The sequence below is a fragment of the Pseudophryne corroboree genome, chromosome 3, assembly GCF_028390025.1.
Source record: "Pseudophryne corroboree isolate aPseCor3 chromosome 3, aPseCor3.hap2, whole genome shotgun sequence".
In the NCBI taxonomy this organism is placed as follows: domain Eukaryota; kingdom Metazoa; phylum Chordata; class Amphibia; order Anura; family Myobatrachidae; genus Pseudophryne; species Pseudophryne corroboree.
The window spans coordinates 339,714,640-339,740,822 of record NC_086446.1 but is presented as its reverse complement, the minus strand read 5'-3'; the positions used below and the strand labels follow the sequence as shown (position 1 = coordinate 339,740,822).

The 26,183-nt window shown below is 45.7% G+C and overlaps 1 protein-coding gene and 1 pseudogene across 2 annotated transcripts in view; one reads left to right on the top strand and one right to left on the bottom strand.

Annotated features, from left to right (window-relative positions):
* COPZ2 (COPI coat complex subunit zeta 2) overlaps positions 1 to 26,183 on the bottom strand; it is a 324,698-nt gene that overhangs the window by 152,848 nt on the left and 145,667 nt on the right. The window lies entirely within an intron of this gene.
* Positions 15,281 to 15,398, top strand: LOC134898101 (5S ribosomal RNA; annotated as a pseudogene).

The window sequence follows — 26,183 nt, the reverse complement described above, 5'->3', positions numbered from 1 at the left end:
TTAACCCCTGCCAGAATCCATAAAAAAGCAGGAGAAAAGTCAGCGAAAAAGGGGCGGAGCCTATCTCCTCAGCACACTGGCGCCATTTTCCCTCACAGCTCCGTTGGAGGGAAGCTCCCTGTCTCTCCCCTGCAGTCACTACACTACAGAAAGGGTTAAAAAAAGAGAGGGGGGCACTAATTAGGCGCAGTATTAACTATACAGCAGCTATAAGGGGAAAAACACTTATATAAGTGATAAGTGTAATAGATGGAATACACTCCAGATCTTTCACCCATATTATCATTTTACTAGTTAATAAATACTATTCCAGGTTTTCCAGAGTACTAACCTGGATACACCCAACAGTGGTCATGTGACTGGTTTTTATTAAATAATACTTTCTAAGTTTTAAACAAAACGATATATAAAATAGATGAATTTGTATGATTTTTAATTATTGATTTAATATAACTCCTATGTCTGTCATTATATGGTCACTTAATGCCAACAGGTGGTCACAATCAATCACATATGCTAATGAGCAACCATATTGGTAGGGTATATAAACCACCATTAGCAGGACTTCCAGCACCTTGAAAAAGTTGCTTGTATTGCAACGAAACGCGTCGGTGAGACCTGCCTGCTAGTGTTTTACTCCCTCACCTTTTGGAACTATTGGACCTGGACCAAGCCCTCGTTGGATATTCCTATTGGATTTACAAGGACATTCCTATTTTACCGTGGAAAGCCAATATCCACCACCCGCCGAGGAACAGCACTTTTGCGGACGCAGATTCGCCTAATTACCTCGAGAGACGTTGGTGGTAACTATAAACCCACGGATAGGACACTGAACCTTATTAACCAAGGGGACTCTTATAGGAACAGGTCCATCCTCTGATAAGTTCTTAAATAGGATGATACAACAATGGGAGTAACACTATCTACTTTTTCTCAGTGTTTTTATGTGGTATTAACCACTATTGTGCATTGCATTTAAGTCTTTAGTAAATATACCTAGATCTATATTCCTGTAATAAATTGTGATTTAATTGTGACACACCCTTGCATTTGTGACCAACAAGCGCTAATATCTTCCTTATTTGTTCACATTATTAGGGGTCTGACCAACCCCTTATATATATAGCTGCTGTGGGGAACCTCGCATCAAGCGCCTGGGAGTAGCAATACCTTAGGGTATTTCTTTTCCTATATTTTCAGCTTACTTGTTAGTCTGTAGTGTATAACTTGTATTGTTTTAGATTTTTGGAATCAATCCACGGAGGCCTTAGAACCCTGTGGTTTAAACTACAAACGGTGTTGTGTTTTCACTTTCCTGCCTGGGCTGTAAAGTAGATTAACCTGTTTAAGGTGTATAAGCATTGTTAAGGTGTATGCACTACGGATACTTTGTATTGCCAGCGCTACTTAAGGTTTAAAGGTATTAACATCGTTACAGTACATTGCTGCCAAAGGTTTAGAGTATAAGCATATCATTACATTGTATCATTAACAAGGTTTAAAGGTTATCCATTGTGTGTGCGCTCGCTGTGTGTATTCCGTACACTCAGCACGGCATGCGTAGGCCAAGTGCGTACCACGTGCAGGACTCTGTACGCAAATAGCGTACAAAGTGCGTAGCACGTGCACGTAGTCTAGCGGCCATAGCGGCTCAACGGTAATAGAGTACAAAGGGGTATAGCTTTGCGGTCTAAGATAATACCGACATTATCAGGAGCCATGGGCACTCCTAAGACTTTTCAATGGGTGTGAACTGGCTCCTCCCTTTATGCCCCTCCTCCAGACCTCAGTTATAGGAACTGTGCCCAGGGAGACGGACATTTCGAGGAAAGGATTTACTTTAATACTAGTGGTGAGATACATACCAGCTCACACCTCAACCATGCCGCACAACATGGCATTCAACATAACACACGCCAACAGGCATGAACCAATTACAGCAACATGCTGGAACTAATATAACACAACATGTGTAATTCTAATGAACAAAACTGCAGGTAAAGTACGCACTAGGATGGGCGCCCAGCATCCTCTACGGACTAGGAGAAAAGGATTTACCGGTAGGTATCAAAATCCTATTTTCTCATACGTCCTAGAGGATGCTGGGGTCCACTTCATGACCATGGGGTTTATACCAAAGCTCCAGTACGGGCGGGAGAGTGCGGATGACCCTGCAGCATCAATTGACTGAACTTGAGGTCCTCATCGGCCAAGGTGTCAAACTTGTAGAACTTAGCAAATGTGTTTGACCCTGACCAAGTAGCAAAGTTGTAATGCCGAGACCCCCCGGGCAGCCGCCCAGGATGAGCCCACCTTCCTAGTAGAATGGGCCTTCACCGACGTAGGCAACAGCAATCCAGCCGTAGAATGTGCATGCTGAATCGTACCTCTGATTCAGCACGCAATAGTCTGCTTGGAAGCAGGACACTCAATTCTGTTGGGAGCATACAGGACAAACAGAGCCTCTGTTTTCCGTATCCTAGCTGTTCTAGTGACATAAATATTCAAAGCTCTAACCACATCTAGAGACTTTAACTCAGTGAACTTGTCAGTAACTACTGGCACCACAATAGGTTGGTTTATGTGGAAAGATGGAACCACCTTTGGAAGAAAATGTTGACGAGTTCTCAACTCTGCCCTATCTTCATGGAAGATCAGGTAAGGGCTCTTGTGAGACAAGGCCCCCAAATTCAGACACCCGCTTTGCGGATGTCAATGCCAAAAGCATCACCACTTTCCAAGTGAGAAACTTCAACTCTATCTCTTGTAGAAGCTCAAACCAATCCGATTGAAGGAACTGCAACACCATATTAAGGTCCCATGGTGCCACTGGAGGCACAAATGGAGGCTGGATGTGCAGAACCCCATTCACGAAGGTCTGAACTTCTGGAAGAGCGGCCAATTGTTTTTGGAAGAAAATTGACAAGGCCGAAATCTGGACCTTGATTGGCCCCAATCGAAGGCCCGCCTCCACACCAGCCTGCAGAAAATGGAGAAAACATCCCACCTGAAACTCTTCCGTAGGAGCCTTCTTGGATTCACACCAAGACACATATTTTCTCCAAATACGGTGGTAATCTTTCGACTTTACGCCTTTCCTGGCCTGAATAAGTGTGGGAATTACTTCCTTTGGAATACCCTTTCGGGCTAGGATCTGGCGCTCAACGGCCATGTCGTCAAACGTAGCCGTGGTAAGTCTTGATACACGCACGGCCCCTGCTGCAGCAGGTCCTCCCGAAGAAGAAGAGGCCGAGGATCTTTTATGAGCAACTCCTGAAGATCTGGGTACCAAGCCCTCCTTGGCCAGTCTGGGGCAATGAAGATTGCTCGAACCCTTGTTCTTCTTATGATCCTGAGAACTTTTGGGATCAGCGGAAGTGGAGGGAAGACATACACTGACCGGAATACCCACTGGGTCACTAGCGCATCCACTGCTACTGCTTGAGGGTCTCTCGACCTGGAACAATATTTCTGAAGCTTCTTGTTGAGACGAGATGCCATCATGTCTACTTGAGGAACTCCCCAAAGACTTGTCACCTCTGCAAAGACTTCTTGGTGGAGGTCCCACTCTCCTGGATGGAGATCGTGTCTGCTGAGAAAGTCTGCTTCCCAGTTGTCTACTCCCGGAATGAAAATTGCTGACAGAGCCTGTACATGTCTTTCAGCCCAGAGGAGGATCTTCGTCACCTCTGCCATTGCCGCTCTGCTTTTCGTTCCGCCCTGCCTGTTTATGTACGCGACTGCTGTTACATTGTCCAACTGGATTTGCACGGGATGATCTTGAAGAAGATGTACCGCTAGTTGAAGGCCGTTGTAAATGGCTCTCAATTCCAGCACGTTTATGTAATGGCAGGCTTCCTGACTTGACCATTTTCCTTGGAAGCTTTCCCACTGAGTGACAGCTCCCCAGCCTCGGAGACTTGCATCCGTGGTTACCAGGACCCAGTCCTGAATCCCGAATCTGCGTCCCTCTAGTAGGTGCGAACTGTGTAGCCACCACAGGAGTGAAATCCTGGGTTTTGACGACAGGACTATCTTCCGGTGCATGTGTAGGTGGGATCCCGACCACTTGTCCAACAGGTCCCACTGGAAAAAACTGGCATGGAACCTGCCAAACTGTATGGCCTCGTAGGCCGCCACCATTTTCCCCAACAACCGAATGCACTGATGGATCGACACACTTGATGGTTTCAATATCTGTTTTACCATTTGCTGGATTTCCAGAGCCTTTTCCACCAGAAGAAAAACTCTCTGAACTTCTGTGTGCAGAATCATCCCGAGAAAAGACAATCTTGTCGTCGGTTCCAACTGTGACTTTGGAAAATTTATGATCCAACCGTGTTGTTGGAGTATGGACAGGGAGAGTGTGATGTTCTGTTGCAACTGCTCCCTGGATCTCGCCTTTATCAGGAGATCGTCCAGATCAGGAATTATATTGACTCCTTTTTGACGAAGGAGGACCATCATCTCCGCCATCAACTTGGTGAATACCCTCGGCACGGTGGAAAGACCGAAAGGCAACGTCTGGAACTGGTAATGGCAATCCTGAACCGCGAATCTCAGATAAGCCTGGTGAAGAGGATAAATTGGAACATGCAGGTAAGCATCCTTTATGTCTACTGACACCATGTAATCCCCCTCCTCCAGACTGGAAATCACTGCCCTGAGTAATTCCATCTTGAACTTGAACCTTTTCAAGTAGAGATTCAGATTTTTTAGGTTTAGGATCGGTCTGACCGAGCCGTCCGGCTTCGGAACTAGAAAGAGGCTTGAATAAAACCCCTCCCCTTGTTGTGACAAAGATACCAGGACTATGACCTGATCCTGACATAATTTTTGAATTGCCGCTGTTACTGCCTCTCGTACTGGAACAGAAGCTGGCACGGTCGATTTGAAAAACCGGCATGGGGGAACGTCTTGAAACTCCAGCTTGTACCCCTGGGATACTATCTGCAAAACCCAGGGGTCCAGGCCAGACTGAATCCAACCTTGGCTGAACCGTTTGAGACGTGCCCCCACCCGAGCGGCCTCCCGCAAGTGAGCCCCAGCGTCATGCTGTAGATTTGGCAGAAGTAGGGGTTGACTTCTGCTCCTGGGATCCTGAAGCTGCTGTGGACTTCTTTCCCTTTCCTCTTCCCCTACCTGCAAAGAAGGGGGAACCTTTTGCCTTTTTGTATTTATTGGGCCGAAAGGACTGCATGTGACAGTGATATGTCTTTTTTGCCGGTGCAGGAGCAGAAGGCAAAAAAGTCGACTTACCTGCGGTAGCCGCCGAGACTAACGCATCCAGTCCATCACCAAATAAGGCCTCACCCTTTATATGGGAGAGCCTCCATATTCCGCTTGGAATCCGCATCCGCGTTCCACTGGCGAATCCACAACACCCGCCAAGCCGATACTGCCATGGTAGCGGCTGTTGAACCCAAGAGTCCAATATCTTTCATCGCCTCTAGCATGTGTGCGGCAGCATCTTTTATATTCTCTAACTTAAGGAGTATCTCATCTTTATCAATTGTGTCAATTTCCGATGACAGGCTTTCTGACCATTTTTCAATAGCACGACTCACCCACGCGCAAGCAATTGTGGGCCTGAGCAGCGTACCATTGGCAACATAAATGGATTTCAATGTAGTCTCCATTTTGCGGTCTGCTTGCTCCTTTAGTGAAGCCGTGCCAGGTGCAGGGAGAATAACCTACTTTGTCAACCTGGACAGTGCACTGTCTAACACGGGGTGACTCCCATTTTTTTCTGTCCTCTACAGGGAAAGGATAAGCTATCTGAATCCTCTTGGGAATACGAAATTTATTTTCGGGATTCACCCACACCCCTTCAAAGAGAGTATTCAGCTCGTGGGAAGGAGGGAAAGTGACCTTACATCTCTTTTCTTTATAGAAATAGGCCTTCTCCTGAGGTACAGGAGTGGCTTCCGTGACTTCCAGAACCTCCCTTATAGCCACAATCATATATTGTATATTTTTTGCCAATTTATGATCTATTTCCCTGGAGTCACTATCGTCGACACAGGAATCAGTGTCCGTGTCGGTATCAGTATTCACAATATTTGCAAACGGTCTCTTATGTGACCCAGAGGGGTCGCCTGCGGATGGAAGAACAGAACCCTGAAATATCACATCTTCCACAGATTTTCTCCAGCATTCTGCATGAGATTCAGACTTATCTAATCTCTTATTGATATGATGCATACTATCACGTATTTCTTTCACCCAAGCAGGCTCTTGGTGTGTCGGCAGCGCCACCACATTACAACTCTGTGTCCCTAAAATGGCTTCCTCCGGGGAAGAACTCCCTGCCTCCCTGCAGACATGTCACATTCGTGCACAACACCCACACAGACACACTGGGACTTATAGGGGACAGACCCACAGTAAAATCTGTCAGAGGGACACAGTTTAGGAGCAGCCAGTTCACAACCCCAGTGCCAGTATCTAATGCCTGTGAACACAAAATGCCCACTGACATGCAGCGCTGTTTTACACAGTAAACACACTTGTAAAGCACCAAATTCGCTTGTGCCCCCCCCCGTTTTACACCCTGATACTTGTAGTCAGAAGTGGAGGAGGACCAGCGATGTCTCTGCAGCCTGAGGAGAGAGAGAGAGAATGCCGCTGAACAGTGTGCTGGCTGCCTGAGGAAGAAGCTCCGCCCCCGCAATGGCGCATTTTTACCTCAGAGATTTTACATAATATTTATACTGGCGGGGGTAGGATTGTGCCTGGGCATCTTATGCCCCCTTTTAGCCAGTTTATTTAGGTATTTTGCTGCCCAGGGCACCCCCCCCCTGCAGTGCCTTTGTGTGTGGGCAGCAATGGCGCGCTGCGCTCCCGCCAGCCGCACGGTACCTCAGCCGTCACTTTACTTGATTGAAGATCTATCTTCTTACACTCACCTGTCTTCTGACTTCTGGCTCTGTGAGGGGGGTGACGGCGCGCTGTGGGAGTGAGCATCTAGACACGGCTAGCGTTCAGTGCCCTTCAGGAGCTAATGGTGTCCTGTCAGCCAGAAGCAGAGCCATGAAACTCTTCAGGAAGTTGGTTCCTACTTCTGCCCCCTCAGTCCCACGAAGCAGGGAGACTGTTGCCAGCAGTTCTCCCTGAAAATAAAAAACCTAACATAAGTCTTTTCAGAGAAACTCAGTAGAGCTCCCCTGGAGTGCATCCAGTCAGCCTGGGCACATTTCTAAAACTGAGGACTGGAGGAGGGGCATAGAGGGAGGAGCCAGTTCACACCCATTGAAAAGTCTTAAGAGTGCCCATGGCTCCTGCGGAACCGTCTATACCCCATGGTCATAAAGTGAACCCCAGCATCCTCTAAGACGTATGAGAAAATGGATAATTTCCACTTATTTTATAAACATATTTTTTATGACCATCATCACCAGATGAAATATTTTATACATCTTTACAGTTCATCAGGAAGATAAACAGCCCTATATTGATTAATTCATGTGGATTCTACAGGTTTGAGTAATTTGTATGAAAGCCAAGGGCGTAGCTACCATAGGTGCAGGCAGTGCAGCTGCTATGGGGCCCAGAGCTAAGAAGGGCCCACTTTCCCTGTCAAAGTTACATATGTTATATAACTTTTTTGCGTGGTACGTAGGGGTACTTTCAAACTTTTTCATTGGGGCCTGCAATATATCTAGGTATGCCCCTGGTGGTCCTGCTTATTGTAGTGTGGTATAAAATTAACTGGAGGGCATTTTAATTATAATATGAACCGGGGCACTGTAATGAGGCACAATATGAACGGGGAGCACTATATATCATAATGTGAATTGGGGGTACTGTGTGGCATAATGTGTACTGGAAGCTCTGAAATGTGACATAGGGTGAACTTAAAGCACTACTGTGATTCATAAGAGAAAATAAGATTTTAAACCTACCGGTAAATCTTTTTCTCGTAGTCCGTAGAGGATGCTGGGACTCCGTAAGGACCATGGGGATAGACGGGCTCCGCAGGAGACATGGGCACTTTAAGAAAGACTTTGGATCTGGGTGTGCACTGGCTCCTCCCTCTATGCCCCTCCTCCAGACCTCAGTTAGAGAAACTGTGCCCAGAGGAGACGGACAGTACGAGGAAAGGATTTTTGTTGATCCAAGGGCAAGATTCATACCAGCCACACCAATCACACCGTATAACTTGTGATATACTAACCAGTTAACAGTATGAAAACAACATAGCATCAGTCCAAGACCGATGAAAACTATAACATAACCCTTATGTAAGCAAAACTATATACAAGTCTTGCAGAAGAAGTCCGCACTTGGGACGGGCGCCCAGCATCCTCTACGGACTACGAGAAAAAGATTTACCGGTAGGTTTAAAATCTTATTTTCTCTAACGTCCTAGAGGATGCTGGGGCTCCGTAAGGACCATGGGGATTATACCAAAGCTCCCAAACGGGCGGGAGAGTGCGGATGACTCTGCAGCACCGATTGAGCAAACAGGAGCTCCTCCTCAGCCAGGGTATCAAACTTATAGAACTTTGCAAAGGTGTTTGACACCGACCAAGTAGCAGCTCGGCACAGCTGTAGTGCCGAGACCCCTCGAGCAGCCGCACAAGACGAGCCCACCTTCCTAGTGGAATGGGCCTTAACCAATTTTGGTAACGGCAATCCTGCCGTAGAATGCGCCTGCTGAATCGTGTTACAGATCCAGCGAGCAATAGTCTGCTTTGAAGCAGGGCCGCCGACCTTGTTGGCTGCATACAGGACAAACAGTGCTTCTGTTTTTCTGATCCTAGCCGTTCTGGCCATGTAAATTTTCAAAGCCCTGACCACATCAAGGGACTCGGAATCCTCCAAGTCACGTGTAGTGTCAAAGTCAGAAAAATATCCCTATACACGCTGCCATATTTGCACCTCACGCTGGTCCGCGCTGCGCATGCGTGCGCTTTCCCGTGATAGCGCATACCCGCTGATGCGTGCACCCGCTCGCATCGGTATGCGTATTTACGGTAAGGAGTATGTAGTCGTAGCGTGCGACCCAATCGTTACATATTTTCACAATTAATGTAGTTTGTAGACCATGGTCCCTTTGATAGATTCTGAAAGTTTGGTTAATATAGAATGTCCCTGAACGGAGGAATCCCTCTTTGTATTGTAGGAAGGGTCTAACAGGAATCATACAGCAGTGTTTGGTACCCATCGGAAGGGTATTTAAATAGCAATATTCCGGTGTTGGTTTGGAGCGTATTAATCGCTCGTGCGAATAGTTATGGACATAAGAAGTTATGTCCATTTATTATTATTTGTTCTTACTTAGTCATGCACCTGAACAGTGGAGACAGGTATCAGTGGGTCTCAAATGGCTCTTTGACCTCAGAGATCCCCCAAACAATAGTTTGCATGTTGGGAGGGCCTCATAACTTTACATGCATAAGGTAAGCACCGGAATAGTAATTGAAGATCAATTGTACTCCAAATCAGTATCTTTCCCGCAGACGGAGTACAATAGTCTTTAATTACACTGAGCTTTGAGACTCAATGAGGAGGGCCAACACCTGTGTTTACAAATGGGGCTGGATTTGTATACAGGAGAATGAGGGCTGAGATGTCATTGTCTCAACTGAAAGTGGACATCATGAATATAGAACAGAACCCAGACAGGATTCTGTTTTGTATTCGCCAAACAATAGCTCTCCAGAAGACAGGAATGTGTTAGTTATCACCCATGGTTTTGCATAACCAAGACCACTGATACAGCCCACCTGTATGAATCAACCTATGACCTTTGTTATAATGCGAAGCCGAATTCCTGCGTCCAATGGACAATGAGATTGTAGGGACCATTAGATTGCATTGTGTGAGTAGCATAAAAGACGGGCCTGTGGCATCCAGCTTTCACTTCTCATCAAACGGTTCTCATTGCTGATAATCGGGAAGCTGGCTGTCCAGAAGCGCTTGCAATCGTTACCCTTGTGCGTAAGTTTCTCTCCGTAATCATTGTCTTTCTGTGAGCCATTTCTCTCATCTCTCTCCCTATCTCTCTCTCTCTCTGTCTCTCTCCATCTCTCTCTCTCTCTCTCTCTCCGTCTCTCTCTCTCCCTTCTCTTTTCTCCCATATCTCCCCTTGACTAGTATTGTATTGTATTAGATTGGTATTGTATTGTATTTCTAGTGTAGCTATTTTGGTTAGGAAGTCTCTGTTATATTGTAGTGTATCATTTGTACTGTGATTCCTTTTTGCAAGTATATTAGTTATAATACATATAATAGGCTTTGGACCCTAACCTGTGTATTTCCTATAGTTTTAAGTGTTCACTTGAGCGTCGGTGACGCTCAAGCAGCTTTGTAGTTAGTCAGGTTACACAAGGTTGCACTTACACCCTGTATTCACATTAAGGTATTCTGTGTATTTCATTGTCAAAGATATAGATATCAAGGTTTAGCGTTGTGAGCGTCTGCGCCGCTGGTGACCTCCTCGTGGTCTCAAGCGTCCGCTACGCCATAGCGAAGCATTACGTTTGTCTATAGCCAATAGCGTGCCTGCCTGTGATCATTTACTCGTGAGTAAACGTGACGCCTGAGCGTCTCGATCACGGCTAAGCGATCGATACGCAAATAGCGTACCTTTACGGTACTTCTCACGCATTCAGCGTACAGTGTTCTTAGACCTCATAAAGGGTTGTTTATACGATAAAGCAATCCAGCAGGCTTTGTCAGTAGCCACAGGCACAACAATAGGTTGGTTCATATGAAAGGATGAGACCACCTCAGGTAGGAATTGAGGACGGGTCCGCAATTCCGCTCTATCCATATGGAAAACCAGATAGGGGCTTTTATGTGATAAAGCCGCTAATTCCGAAACTCGCCTAGCCGAAGCCAAGGCTAACAACATGACCACCTTCCAAGTGAGATATTTCAACTCTACTGTTCTAAGTGGTTCAAACCAATGTGACTTAAGGAAACTTAACACCACGTTAAGGTCCCAAGGCGCCACCGGAGGTACAAAAGGAGGCTGAATATGCAGTACTCCCTTCACAAAAGTCTGTACTTCAGGTAGAGAGGCCAATTCCTTTTGAAAGAAAATGGATAAGGCCGAAATCTGAACTTTAATGGAGCCTGATTTTAGGCCCAAATTCACTCCAGTTTGTAGGAAGTGAAGAAAACGGCCTAGATGGAATTCTTCCGTAGGAGCATTCCTGGCCTCACACCAAGAAACATATTTTCGCCATATTTGGTGATAATGTCTAGATGTCACGTCCTTCCTAGCCTTTATTAGCGTAGGAATGACCTCATCCGGAATACCTTTTTCCGCTAGGATCCGGCGTTCAACCGCCATGCCGTCAAACGCAGCTGCGGTAAGTCTTGGAACAGACAGGGACCCTGTTGCAACAGGTCCTGTCTTAGAGGAAGAGGCCACGGATCTTCTGTGAGCATTTCCTGCAGATCCGGATACCAGGTCCTTCGTGGCCAATCGGGAACAATGAGTATTGTTCTCATTCCTCTTTTTCTTATTATTCGCAACACCTTGGGTATGAGAGGAAGAGGAGGAAATACATAGACCGACTGGAACACCTACGGTGTCACTAGGGCGTCCACAGCTACCGCCTGAGGATCTCTTGACCTGGCGCAATACCTTTGTAGCTTTTTGTTGAGACGGGACGCCATCATGTCTATTTGGGGCAGTCCCCACCGACTTGCAATCTGTGCGAAGACTTCCTGATGAAGTCCCCACTCTCCCGGATGCAGGTCGTGTCTGCTGAGGAAGTCTGCTTCCCAGTTGTCCACTCCCGGAATGAACACTGCTGACAGTGCGCTTACATGATTCTCCGCCCAGCGAAGAATTCTGGTGGCTTCCGCCATCGCCACTCTGCTCCTTGTGCCGCCCTGGCGGTTTACATGAGCTACTGCGGTGACGTTGTCTGACTGGATCAGAACTGGTCGGTCGCGAAGTAAGGTCTCCGCTTGACGTAGGGCGTTGTATATGGCCCTTAGTTCCAGGATGTTGATGTGAAGACAAGTCTCTTGACCAAAGGCCTGGGAAATTTCTTCCCTGTGTGACTGCTCCCCAACCTCGGAGGCTCGCGTCCGTGGTCACCAGGATCCAATCCTGAATGCCGAACCTGCGGCCCTCTAGAAGGTGAGCACTCTGCAGCCACCACAGGAGAGATAACCTGCCCCTGGGGGACAGGGTGATCCGCTGATGCATTTGCAGATGTGACCCGGACCATTTGTCCAATAGGTCCCATTGGAAAGTCCTTGCATTGAACCTGCCGAAGGGAATGGCTTCGTACGTCGCCACCATTTTTCCCAGGACTTGCGTGCAATGATGTACTGACACTTGTTTTGGCTTCAACAGGTTCTTGACTAGAGTCATGAGTTCCTGCGCTTTTTCTATCGGAAGAAAATCCCTTTTCTGGTCTGTGTCCAGAATCATGCCCAAGAAGGGCAGACGAGTCGTAGGATTCAGCTGCGACTTTGGAATATTGAGAATCCAGCCGTGTGGCTGTAACACCTTCAGTGAAAGTGATACGCTGTTCAGCAACTTCTCCCGTGATCTCGCTTTTATGAGGAGATCGTCCAAGTACGGGATAATTGTGATACCCAGCTTGCGCAGGAGCACCATAATTTCCGCCATTACCTTGGTGAAAATTCTCGGGGCCGTGGAAAGCCCAAACGGCAACGTCTGAAATTGGTAATGACAATCCTGTACCGCAAATCTCAGGTACGCCTGATGAGGAGGATATATGGGAACATGCAGGTATGCATCCTTTATGTCCAGAGATACCATAAAATCCCCCCCTTCCAGACTGGCGATGACCGCTCTGAGCGATTCCATTTTGAATTTGAACCGTTTTAAGTAAAGGTTCAGGGATTTTAAATTCAAAATGGGTCTGACCGAACCGTCCGGTTTCGAGACCACAAACAGAGTTGAGTAGTACCCCTTCCCTCTTTGAAGCAGGGGAACCTCGACCACCACTTGTTGAAGACACAATTTGTGAATCGCATGTAACACTATCTCCCTTTCCAGGGGAGAAGTCGGTAGCGCCGATTTGAAAAACCGGCGAGGAGGCACCTCTTCGAATTCCAGCTTGTATCCCTGGGAAACAATTTCTATTGCCCAGGGATCCACCTGTGAGTGAACCCAGATGTGGCTGAAAAGTCGAAGACGTGCCCCCACTGGAGCGGACTCCCTCAAGGGAGCCCCAGCGTCATGCGGTGGATTTTGCAGAGGCCGGGGAGGACTTCTGTTCCTGGGAACTAGCTGTGTTGTGCAGCTTTTTCCCTCTGCCCTTACCTCTGGCAAGAAAGGACGATCCACGTACTCTTTTGCTTTTATTTGAACGAAAGGACTGCATTTGATAATGAGGCGCTTTCTTAGATTGTGAGGGAATATAAGGCAAAAAATTCGATTTACCTGCCGTAGCTGTGGAGTCGAGGTCCGAGAGGCCCTCTCCAAACAATTCCTCACCCTTGTAAGGCAAAAACTCCATATGCCTCTTTGAGTCGGCATCACCTGACCACTGTCGGGTCCATAAGACTCGCCTAGCAGAAATAGACATAGCGTTTATTCTGGAACCCAGTAAACTAATGTCTCTTTGAGCATCCCTCATATATAAGACAGCATCTTTTATATGCCCTAGGGTCATTAAAATGGTATCCTTATCAAGGGTCTCAATATCCGCTGATAAGGAATCTGTCCATGCTGCTACAGCACTACAAACCCAGGCCGACGCAATTGCCGGTCTGAGTAACGTATCAGAATGTGTGTAAATGGACTTCAAGGTAACCTCCTGCTTGCGGTCAGTAGGATCCTTGAGGGTAGCCGTATCTTGGGATGGGAGCGCTATCTTTTTTGATAAGCGTGTCAAAGCCTTGTCTACCCTAGGGGAGGATTCCCACCGTATTCTGTCGGGAAAAGGATACACTATAAGAATCCTTTTGGGAATCTGCAGTTTTTTGTCTGGAGTTTCCCACGCTTTTTCGCATAATTCGTTCAGCTCATGTGAGGAGGGAAAGGTGACCTCAGGTTTCTTTCCCTTATACATGTGTGCCCTCGTGTCAGGGACAGGGGGTTCCTCTGTGATATGCAAAACATCTTTTATTGCAATAATCATATATCGAATACATTTAGCCACTTTTGGCTGTAATTTTGCATCATCGTAGTCGACACTGGAGTCTGAATCCGTGTCGGTATCTGTGTCTACTATTTGGGATAGTGGGCGCTTCTGAGACCCCGAAGGTCCCGGCGACATTGGGACAGACATGGGTTGACTCCCTGACTGTACCCTAGCTTCAGCTTTGTCTAATCTTTTGTGCAATAAATTAACATTAGCACTTATTTATTTATTTATTTATTTAACAACAGTTTCTTATATAGCGCAGCATATTCCGTTGCGCTTTACAATTAGGACAACAGTAATATAACAAAACTGGGTAAAAACAGACAGACAGAGGTAGGAAGGCCCTGCTCGCAAGCTTACAATCTTAAAACATTCCACATATCCATCCAGTCAGGTGTCGGCGCTGCCGACGGAGACCTTACATTCATACACTCCCCCTCCTCCTTAGGTGAGCCGTCAACCTCAGACATGTCGACACACTCCTACCGACACACCACACACACACACACACACACACACACACACACACACAGGGAAGCTCTTTTCTGAAGACAGGTTCCCCATCAGGCCCTTTGGAGAGACAGAGAGAGAGTATGCCAGCACACACCCCAGCGCTATATGACCCAGGAAAAAACACAGAATGTTTACCCAGTAGCGCTTTTCAAGTATGTATATGCGCCAATTATGTGCCCCCCCCCCCCCCTCTACTTTAAAACCCTCTTTCACCGTGGTATCAAGCAGGGGAGAGTCCGGGGAGCTTCCTCTCAGCTGTGCTGTGGAGAAAAATGGCGCTGGTGAGTGCTGAGGGAGAAGCCCCGCCCCCTCGGCGGCGGGCTTCTGTCCCGCTCAAAATTCTTAAAAACATGGCGGCGGCTCTTTATATACATGTACAGTGCCCAGCTGTACATGTATATATATATACTTGGAAAAAGCAAATAAGATCAGAGCAACCATAGGTGGTAAAATACTTTAAGAGACTAAGAAAAATTCTTATAAAACAATGAGGGGTTTATTTACAACGAACGTTTGAGACAATTGAACATATAAAATATAAAAACATAGAAAGAGAGGGCAACATGCATAAAATGCTGTTTTTTTTATTTACTTGCTCCTAGCTAGGTGCATATTGTTATGCGGGGCGGTGTCTCCCCAACCTCTGGACCCTCTCTTCCATCGCCCAGATCCTATATTACAGTCATACCACACTGGATATGCCCAAATCCGTCTGATCTTGGAAGCCAAGCAGTGTTGGCCCGGCCAGTACTGGGTAAGGTAACTTCCCAAGAAGACCGGGTGCTGTAACAATAACTGGATCAGGGGCGTGCTATTTCCATTTCTATATTCTGACCAATTAAAATCACTCCTTTATATATGACGTTATCCACCTATGTATAATTAGTACAAACATGATATTGATTGCCACACCCACTCCCTAATATATTAACTCTATGTTTAACCACTATATCTCAAATCAAATCCCTTGTTGCCTCTTAGATGTACAATTCTATAGGGGTGTCATTCTCATATGATTTGCACTGTGTGTATATATCTATCAGATCCAGGATATGAACCACACACAGTATAACATATTTAGTACATAGTACTCTGAAGATCTTGTATATATAGTATGGAATACACATAACTACTGAACTGTATATAAGCACTGATTCCGCTCTTATGTTTTATTTACATGTGCGGTTTTCCGGTGTGGAGACAATGGGAACATGCCTCACCCATCTAACTGAATGAATACTTTCTATGAAAAGATGGCCGCCGGCACCCGCTTCCATTACAAACAACTGTCCCGCCGTATGGACTCTAAAAAGATGGCCGCCGCACTTTCCTGTATATCAGCCGGCGCATGCGCAGAAGGAAACCGCGGACACCGGAAGTGGGGCGGAAATGACGCGATTAGTGTCTTTTACCGGAAATAACGATCCTAACAGACTTTAAAGTTTTCTAAAGACTCCCTGCATATTTTACAAGCGCAAACCAAGCGCTTTAATACATCTAATGCCTCCCTCACCATTAGTTATAATCTATATGTAATTTTGAATCCTGTTTTCTAAATATCAATTAATCACAGGAAGTGATGTCACTAACCACTTCCACATCCATATGGGTATATATAGATGATGTGTCCCACTTGGCTCATTACCCCTTGATGAAATCAGACCAGACGAAACGCGTTGGGTGATTCCTGCTACTATTGAAATCCTCAGTTAAGCTGCTTTTTCTTTATACAGAACTTTTTATCTATTTATATCTCTATACATAACTTTAGACATATAATTGTCTCTAGAGCTTCTCATTTTTTAAATACATATATTTTTAGCACTATTTTTTATTGCTGTCTTTTATATGTCCTATGGAAAGTTGTTTTTTAAAAAAATATTTTTGCAACCGTTTTTAAAAAAAAACAGCATTTTATGCATAAAAGAAAGGTAGGATAGAACCTGCTGTTGGCGCAAAGTTAGGATGATGATTGTATTTCACCGTAGGATCACTGTCCAAAAATGTAGGTGAGGAAGTCCGTTGCTGCTCCCAAAAAGTGTTCCTCGTGGGAAATGTTTTCAGTCGATGTTACATGTGGAGAGAACACAAATGGTATACAAGGGTTCAATGGGATTTCCCCAATAAAGTTAATTCAAATGAGGGTGACTTCTCCCCGGACTCTGTGAACTATGGTAAAACGGGGAAGTGAGAAGGTATCCGTAGGGGTTCACCCTGGTGTTTCAAGATAGGCGTGGCTCCTCACATGTGTGCTTACTTTCATACATATGGAGAAAGCCTATAAAGGTTTCTTTAAAGCCTCTAAATCAATACTCCTGGTGTTAAAAATGGGTGTACCCCAAATATTCACATGTAGATACTTCTAGAAGATGCTCACATCCATGCTTACTTCAACAGGCGCCGTACTTTCATGTAACGGTATCTTTAATTCAGCGGGCTGGATGATCGTCCTCGTTCACTCCCTTACTTCGTATTTAGGCTCGGTCGTTTTCCTGCTGATGGAAATGGTTGGAGTGGTACCTCAAATCCTCACATGCTCCACCAACGCGTTTCGACTAATTAGTCTTTTTCAAGGTCTAAAAAGACTAATTAGTCGAAACGCGTTGGTGGAGCATGTGAGGATTTGAGGTACCACTCCAACCATTTCCATCAGCAGGAAAACGACCGAGCCTAAATACGAAGTAAGGGAGTGAACGAGGACGATCATCCAGCCAGCTGAATTAAAGATACCGTTACATGAAAGTACGGCGCCTGTTGAAGTAAGCATGGATGTGAGCATCTTCTAGAAGTATCTACATGTGAATATTTGGGGTACACCCATTTTTAACACCAGGAGTATTGATTTAGAGGCTTTAAAGAAACCTTTATAGGCTTTCTCCATATGTATGAAAGTAAGCACACATGTGAGGAGCCACGCCTATCTTGAAACACCAGGGTGAACCCCTACGGATACCTTCTCACTTCCCCGTTTCACCATAGTTCACAGAGTCCGGGGAGAAGTCACCCTCATTTGAATTAACTTTATTGTGGAAATCCCATTGAACCCTTGTATACCATTTGTGTTCTCTCCACATGTAACATCGACTGAAAACATTTCCCACGAGGAACACTTTTTGGGAGCAGCAACGGACTTCCTCACCTACATTTTTGGACAGTGATCCTACGGTGAAATACAATCATCCTAACTTTGCGCCAACAGCAGGTTCTATCCTACCTTTCTTTTGTGTATATAGTCTTCTACAGGTGTGTGGTGACACATCAGGATAGGACCTTACACTGGGCAGCAAAGAGAGTGCGCAGGAACATACCTTACTTTTCCATTTTCAATAAACAGCATTTTATGCATGTTGCCCTCTCTTTCTATGTTTTTATATTTTATATGTTCAATTGTCTCAAACGTTCGTTGTAAATAAACCCCTCATTGTTTTAGAAGAATTTTTCTTAGTCTCTTAAAGTATTTTACCACCTATGGTCGCTCTGATCTTATTTGCTTTTTCCAATTTTTACCCATCCTGCACACGTACAAGTGCAGGTTTTACTTAAGATCTAGCAGACGCCCCATAAAGAAAGGGGAGTGGCATATAGGGACTAGGTATTCTACTGGGGTATAATCGACGTACTGTGAAAAATTACTGTCTACTGCATTTTTGGCACTGTTAGCTCACCCTATACATGTATATATATACATTTGCCACAGGAGAGGTTTTTATTGCTGCCCAGGGCGTTCCCCCTGCGCCCTGCACCATTACAGTGACCGATGTGTGTGAGGTGAATGGGAGCAATGGCGCACAGCTTCACTGCTGTGCGTTACCTCTATGAAGATCAAGCTGTCTTCTGCCGCCTCTGAAGTCTTTTCCTCTCATACTCACCAGGCTTCTATCTTCCGGCTCTGCGAGGAGGACGGTGGCGCGGCTCTGGGACGGACGGCGAGGGTGAGATCTGCGTACCGATCCCTCTGGAGCTAATGGTGTCCAGTAGCCTAAGAAACAGAGCCCTGAAACTCAGAGAAGTGGGTCTGTTTCTCTCTCCTCAGTCCCTCGATGCAGGGAGTCTGTTGCCAGCAGGCTCCCTGAACATAAATAACCTAACCAAAATACTTTCTTTACAGGAAACTCAGGAGAGCTCCCTGAAATGCACCCAGTCTCCACTGGGCACAGTATCAAACTGAGGTCTGGAGGAGGGGCATAGAGGGAGGAGCCAGTGCACACCCAGATCCAAAGTCTTTCTTAAAGTGCCCATGTCTCCTGTGGAGCCCGTTTATCCCCATGGTCCTTACGGAGTCCCAGCATCCTCTAGGACGTTAGAGAAACTAGGGCACTACTATGGGGCATAACATTAAATAAGGCTCTACTATGGTTCAGAAAATTAACTAGGGCACTATTATAGGGCATAAAATTAACAACTGCTGCAGAGACGTGTCTCTCTAAAAGCATTGGGACTGGGGCCCCTTCAAAATGTTGCTATAGGGTCCACAAAGTTCTGGCTACGCCCCTGATCAGAGCCCTTTGGGGACAGAAATATAACGTTCGTCTGTAACATGAGTCACTTGTCAAAATTGTTATTAAGTATAGTTTTTTTCTGTTTCACAGTTTTTATTGCGACATTGTCAAAGAACCACATAATAAAAACAGAACATCGTACAACGTATAAGTCATCTGTAAGACTCTTCAGCAAAAACCACACAGTAATACCAACAATTCAATGTCAACAAACAAAATAATTTTTTTATTTAAGTTGAAAGAACAGATAGAAGCAGGAATAGAGTAAGAACGGGTCAGGGAGTAGGGAAAAGAATGGGGAGAAGGAGAACGGGAGGCTTAGGGGGAACACATACTATTAAGCACCAGAGTCCACATGACGTCAGTCACAGAGAAGACACTAAAGCATCTTCCAACAATGACAAGATATAACATAAATGAAGAGTAAGACAAAGGTCAATAAGGGTGTATGAATCGAGCACAAGGACTAGGAGAAAAAAATATAGGCCTATAGATCTAAGAAAATAGCTATCAGTTGAGAAAGAGGAAATTAAATAACTCCACCTAGGTGATTTTGCGCAACAAGAACCAAGTGGTGGAATCAAACACTTTCACAATTTGCATTCGAGTCGTATCAGGCAGGGTCACAATATATGGGTCCCATTTCTTGGAAAAGCGTTGAACCCCTTTCTCTAAATCAGAAAAAGTATCTCTAAGGTCATAATAAAGTATATCAAGGAGAATAGCTTTAACATCACTAATCAAGGGTGCAGATTTATCTAGCCATTTGCGAAGAATAGTCTTTTTGGCTACTGTGACTATTAGCGTCAGGAGGGGGAGGAGGTTAGTTATATTAGATTCAGTTTGGTAAAGTTGGCAAACAATAGTGGAATGGGGTGGAATGATAACTGTAGATTGAAGGACTGGTTAATCAATAGTAAAATCTTATTCCAGAATCGACGGATCTTAGGGCCACACGTTATGAACAAAATCAGTGCGCGAGGCATTGCACTTCGGACAATGACCCGTTTCCTCCGAAAACATGTGACTTCTTTGAGTTTTTGACGAATAAACCCTGTAAATAAATTTATAATGCACCTCTTGCATCATAGAGGAACCTACAGCTGTCAATATTTTGGTAATCGGAGCAATAATAACTTGAAGGTCAGTAAGCTCAGGAATATCTCTGGCCCAATTTAAATAAGTAGGACCCCATAATTTGGACAGATAACTAGCTAGCAAATGGGAGTATAAAAGCCGGATTCAAAATGTGTTTGTGCGCAAATAATGGAGTAGAGAGTCAAGTTTATTTGCAGTAACGGAGGTCGGAGCAAACATAGAGTGAGGTTTAGAGGATGCGTAATGTCGTAGCTGTAAATGCATATAAAATTGGGAATTTGAAAGGCAAAATTTCTCTTATAATTGTTGGAAGGAGAGTATATGGCCTCTGGGATCGAAGAAATCACAAATAGCTCTGATGCCTTTACAAGCCCAGTCAGAAAACCTCCTATTGTGTAGCGATGGTAAGAATTATGGATTTCCCCAGATAGGGATATAGGGTAAGGTGGTGTAGCCTCGACCTAGTCTCCTATTAATTGTTATCCAAGCGGAGTAAGTATCTTTAAAGAAAGGATGATTTATAATATGAGGAGGGATACATTTTCTGCGAAGATGTAAGAAAGCTGCTGGGGCGTACTGCGAGAATAAGGCCTCATCAAGAGGAGTATTCGTAAAATGGTTATGATTTAGAAGCCAATCTGTGATATAACGAAAGAAAGCCGCAAATTAAAATTCTTTAATGTCGGGTAGGGCCATGCCACCTAGGGCTTTTGGTTGGACCAAATGGAAACGGGAAATTTTCGTTTTTTTCGATTGCCATATAAATTTTATAAACGCTTTAGTACATACTGCAATATCAACTTTGGACATGGCAATTGGGTGCATCTGTATGTAAAAGGAGAGTTTGAGGAATACCAAATTTTTAATAAGCCTAAGAGTGACAGAGGTAGATGCATCCAATTTTGTAGTTGGGTTAAAATGGATCGAATAATTGGAGAAAAATGTAGGTCATATAGGAGTTGAATCTTAGCGGGAATATGTATTCCTAGGTATTTTAAAGAATTGTGGGAGATACGAAATTGCGATAACGCAGGCAAAGAAAGAAGGGCAGTGCAAGACTGAGACAACAATAGAATTTCGGATTTCTGGATATTAACACAGTATCCTGCAAACGAGCTGAATAACGTGATAATCTCCATTATAGCCGGGATGGACACAGCTGGGTTGGAAAGAAATAGCATCATATCATCGTCAAAAAGCAATAATTTTAATTCTGAGGACCCCAGCTTAATACCAGTGTATGTAGAGAGATTATGTAGTGCTACAGCCAATGGCTCTAAAGCCACTGCAAATAACAACGGGGAGAGGGGGCACCCCTGTCTAGTCCCACGTTGAATAATAAACGGAGGGGTTAAAAATCCATTTGTGAGGAAGGTGAGGTGTATAATGCACAAATTAAGTCAATGTATAGTTGAGGGAAACCAAATTTACGGAGAGAGTCATAGAGGTGATCCCAGGTCACCAGGTCAAAAGCTTTTTCCGCATCTAGCGATAGTAGGAGACTGGGATCACTTCCAGGAGAGCTCCCAGTATGGACGACCGCAGCTAGAACTTTACAAATATTTGTGACAGAATGCCTTCCCTATATAAAGCCAGATTGATCAGTGTGAATTACATTGGGGATAATGAGCTTCAAACGATCAGCTAAAATTTTAGTAAAATACTTATAGTCTGTATTAAGTATAGAAATTGGCCTATATGAGGAAGGCAATGTGATATCACGGCCAGGTTTAGGGAGCATTTTAATAAAGTCTGAATTAAAACGCAGGGGTGAGGAATGAGCCTTAATTATGGAATCATTAAAAGTTAGTAAGCGGGGATTGAAGTTGGGGGAGAAGGATTTTATAGAATTCTGAGGTAAGGCCATCTGGACCAGGCGCTTTAAGGGGTTTTGCCCCTTTAATAACCTTTGCAACTTCTTCCGCAGAAGTGGGGGTCAGGAGGGACTCGCAGTGAGCTGAAGAAATTTGAGGTAGTGATAAGTCTGTCCAAAATCTGTCTTTACTAAAAAGGTCAGTGTCCTCCTGAGAGTAAATGTCTTGTAGGAAATTTTTAAAAGTGTAAGAGATTACATCTTCTTGTGATGATAGGGTTCCTTGTGTTGTTTTCAGTGTATGTACCTCACCTGACTGTCGGGAGCCGCGGATCAGATTAGAAAGAAGACAACCTGATTTATTATATTTGTGGAACAGATAACATCCCTTGTTACTATATTGATCACCAAGCTGTGTAAGAATGTTGTCGTAATGAGACTTAGCAGTTTTATAAGCTTGGACATTAGCTGGGGAGGAGCGTGTTTGCATCGCTTGGTAGAAGTCTGTTACAGTTAATTGTGCCTGTAGTAAAAGAGCATGAAGATCTTTCCTATACGAAATAATGGCTCCTTGTAAGCATGCCTTGGCTGCCTGCCAGAATAAAGCGGTATCATCTGAGTGTACGGCATTGTTGGCCGCATAGTCAAACCAGCCGTTTTCAGCATATCTTTACATTTTTGTAAGTTTGCTAGAGAGGTAGGGAAACGCCAATGTTTATATGTGCCGGATTTGATAAAATTGTGTAGTGATACCCATATTCGGGCGTGATTCGAGTCTAATAAGAATTTACTCACCGGTAATTCTATTTCTCGTAGTCCGTAGTGGATGCTGGGAACTCCGTAAGGACCATGGGGTATAGACGGGCTCCGCAGGAGACTGGGCACTCTTAAAAGAAAGATTAGGTACTATATCTGGTGTGCACTGGCTCCTCCCTCTATGCCCCTCCTCCAGACCTCAGTTAGGGAAACTGTGCCCGGAAGAGCTGACATTACTAGGAAAGGATTTGGAATCCAGGGTAAGACTCATACCAGCCACACCAATCACACTGTACAACTCGTGATAACTAAACCCAGTTAACAGTATGAACAATAACTGAGCCTCTCTCAACAGATGGCTCATACAATAACCCTTTAGTTAAGCAATAACTATATACATGTATTGCAGAGAGTCCGCACTTGGGACGGGCTCCCAGCATCCACTACGGACTACGAGAAATAGAATTACCGGTGAGTAAATTCTTATTTTCTCTGACGTCCTAGTGGATGCTGGGTACTCCGTAAGGACCATGGGGATTATACCAAAGCTCCCAAACGGGCGGGAGAGTGCGGATGACTCTGCAGCACCGAATGAGCAAACTCAAGGTCCTCCTCAGCCAGGGTATCAAACTTGTAGAATTTTGCAAAAGTGTTTGAACCCGACCAAGTAGCAGCTCGGCAAAGTTGTAAAGCCGAGACCCCTCGGGCAGCCGCCCAAGAAGAGCCCACCTTCCTCGTGGAATGGGCTTTTACTGATTTAGGATGCGGCAGTCCAGCCGCAGAATGTGCAAGCTGAATGGTGCTACAGATCCAGCGAGCAATAGTCTGCTTTGAAGCAGGAGCACCCAGCTTGTTGGGTGCATGCAGGATAAATAGCGAGTCAGTTTTTCAGACTCTAGCCGTCCTGGAAACATAAAGTTTCAGGGCCCGGACTACGTCCAGCAACTTGGAATCCTCCAAGTCCCTAGTAGCCGCAGGCACCACAATAGGTTGGTTCAAATGAAACGATGATACCACCTTAGGGAGAAATTGGGGACGAGTCCTCCATTCTGCCCTTTCCATATGGAAGATCAGATATGGGCTTTTACATGACAAAGCCGCCAATTCTGACACACGCCTAGTCCAAGCTAAGGCCAAAAGCATGACCACTTTCCACGTGAGATATTTTAGCTCCACGGTCTTAAGTGGCTCAAACCAGTGGGATTTTAGGAATCCAACACACGTTAAGATCCCAAGGTGCCACTGGAGGCACAAAAGGGGCTGAATATGCAGCACCCCTGTAACAACGTCCGAACTTCAGGCAGTGAAGCCAGTTCTTTTTGAGAGAAAAAGGGATAGGGCCGAAATCTTGGCCTTTATGGATCCTAATTTTAGGCCCATAGTCACTCCTGACTGTAGGAAGTGCAGGAATCGACCCCCCTGGAATTCCTCTGTAGGGCCTTCCCGGCCACACACCAAGCAACCTATTTTTGCCATATACAGTGAAAAAGTCTTGCTGTCACGTCTTTCCTAGCCTTTATCAGCGTAGGAACAACTGCATCCGGAATGCCCTTTTCCGCTAGGATCCGGCGTTCAACCGCCATGCCGTCCAACGCAGCCGCGGTAAGTCTTGGATCAGACAGGGTCCCTGTTGCAACATGTCCTGACTGAGAGGCAGAGGCCATGGGTCCTCTGAGAGCATTTCTTGCAGTTCCGGGTACCGAGTCCTTCTTGGCCAATCCGGAGCAAAGAATATTGTTCACACTCCTCCGTTTATTACAATTCTCAGCCCTTGGGTCTGAGAGGAAGAGGAGGGAATATATAGACCGACTGGAACACCCACGGTGTTACTAGTGCGACCACAGCTATCGCCTGAGAGTCCCTTGACCCAGCGTAAAACCTTTTTTATCTTTTTATTGAGGTGGGACGCCATGTAGTCCACCTGAGGCAGTTTCCATCAATTTGCAAAACTGCGTGTAGACTTCCTGATGAAGTCACCACTTTCCCGAGTGGAGGTCGTGTCCACTCCCGGAATGAACACTGCTGACAGTGCGCTTACTTGATTCTCCGCCCAGCGAAGAATTCTGCTGGCTTCTACCCTCGCCACCCTGCTCCTTGTGCCGCCCTGGCGGTTTACATGAGCCCCTGCGGTCTGACTGGATCAGAACCGGTTGGTCGCGAAGCAGGAACTCCGCTTGACTTAGGGCGTTGTATATGGCCCTTAGTTCCAGGATATTGATGTGAAGGCAAGTCTGTTGGCTTGACCACAAACCTTGGAATTTTCTTCCCTGTGTAACTGCCCCCCACCCTCGGAGGCTTACATCCGTGGTCACCAGGACCCAGTCCTGAATGCCGAATCTGCGGCCCTCGAGAAGGTGAGCACTCCGCAGCCACCACAGGAGAGACACCCTGGCCCTGGGGTGATTAACCGATGCATCTGAAGATGTGATCCGGACCACTTGTCCAGTAAGTTCCATTGTCCTTGCATGGAACCAGCCGAAGGGGATGGCCTCGTATGATGCCATCATCCTTCCCAGGACTCGAGTGCAGTGATGCACTGACACCTGTTTTGGTTTTCAATGGATTCCTGACCAGTGTCATGAGCTCCTGAGCTCTCTCTATCGGGAGATAAACCCTCTTCTGGTCTGTGTCTAGGATCATGCCTAGGCAAGGCAAATGAGCTGTAGGAACCAACTGCGACTTTGGAATATATAGAATCCAGTCGTGTTGCCGTTTCACTTCCAGAGAAGGTGATACGCTGTCCAGCAACTGCTCTCTTGATCTCGCTTTTATGAGGAGATCATCCAAGTATGTGATAATAGTGACACCTTGCTTCCGCAGGAGCACCATCATATCCGCCATTACCTTGGTGAAATTGGTAATGACAATCCCGTACCGCAATTCTGAGGTACGCCTGATGAGGTGGATAAATGGGGACACGAAGGTATGCATCCCTTATGTCCCGATTCATTTCAGGCATGCTATGACCGCTCTTAGCGATTCCATCTTGAACCTGAACCTTTTCAGGTATATGTTCAGGGATTTTAATTCAATATGGGTCTAACCGAACCGTCTGGTTTCGGGATTATAACATGGTCGAATAATAACACCCTCTTGTTGAAGGAGGGGACCCTTGACCACCACCTGTTGAAGATACAATTTACGAATTGCAGTTAACACTGGCTCCCTCTCTTGGGGGGAAGCCCGCCGGGTCCTCGGCGAGGGGGCATCTTCTCACAGTCCAGCCTGTATCCCTGCGATACAATTTCTATTGCCCAGGGATCTAACAGGGAGTGAACCCACTTGTGGCTGAACTTACGAAGGCGTGTCCCCACCGGGCCTAGCTCTGCCTGTGGAGCCCCAGCGATATGCGGTGGATTTTTGTAGAGGCCGGGGAGGACTTCTGTTCCTGGGGACTAGCTGTGTTGTATA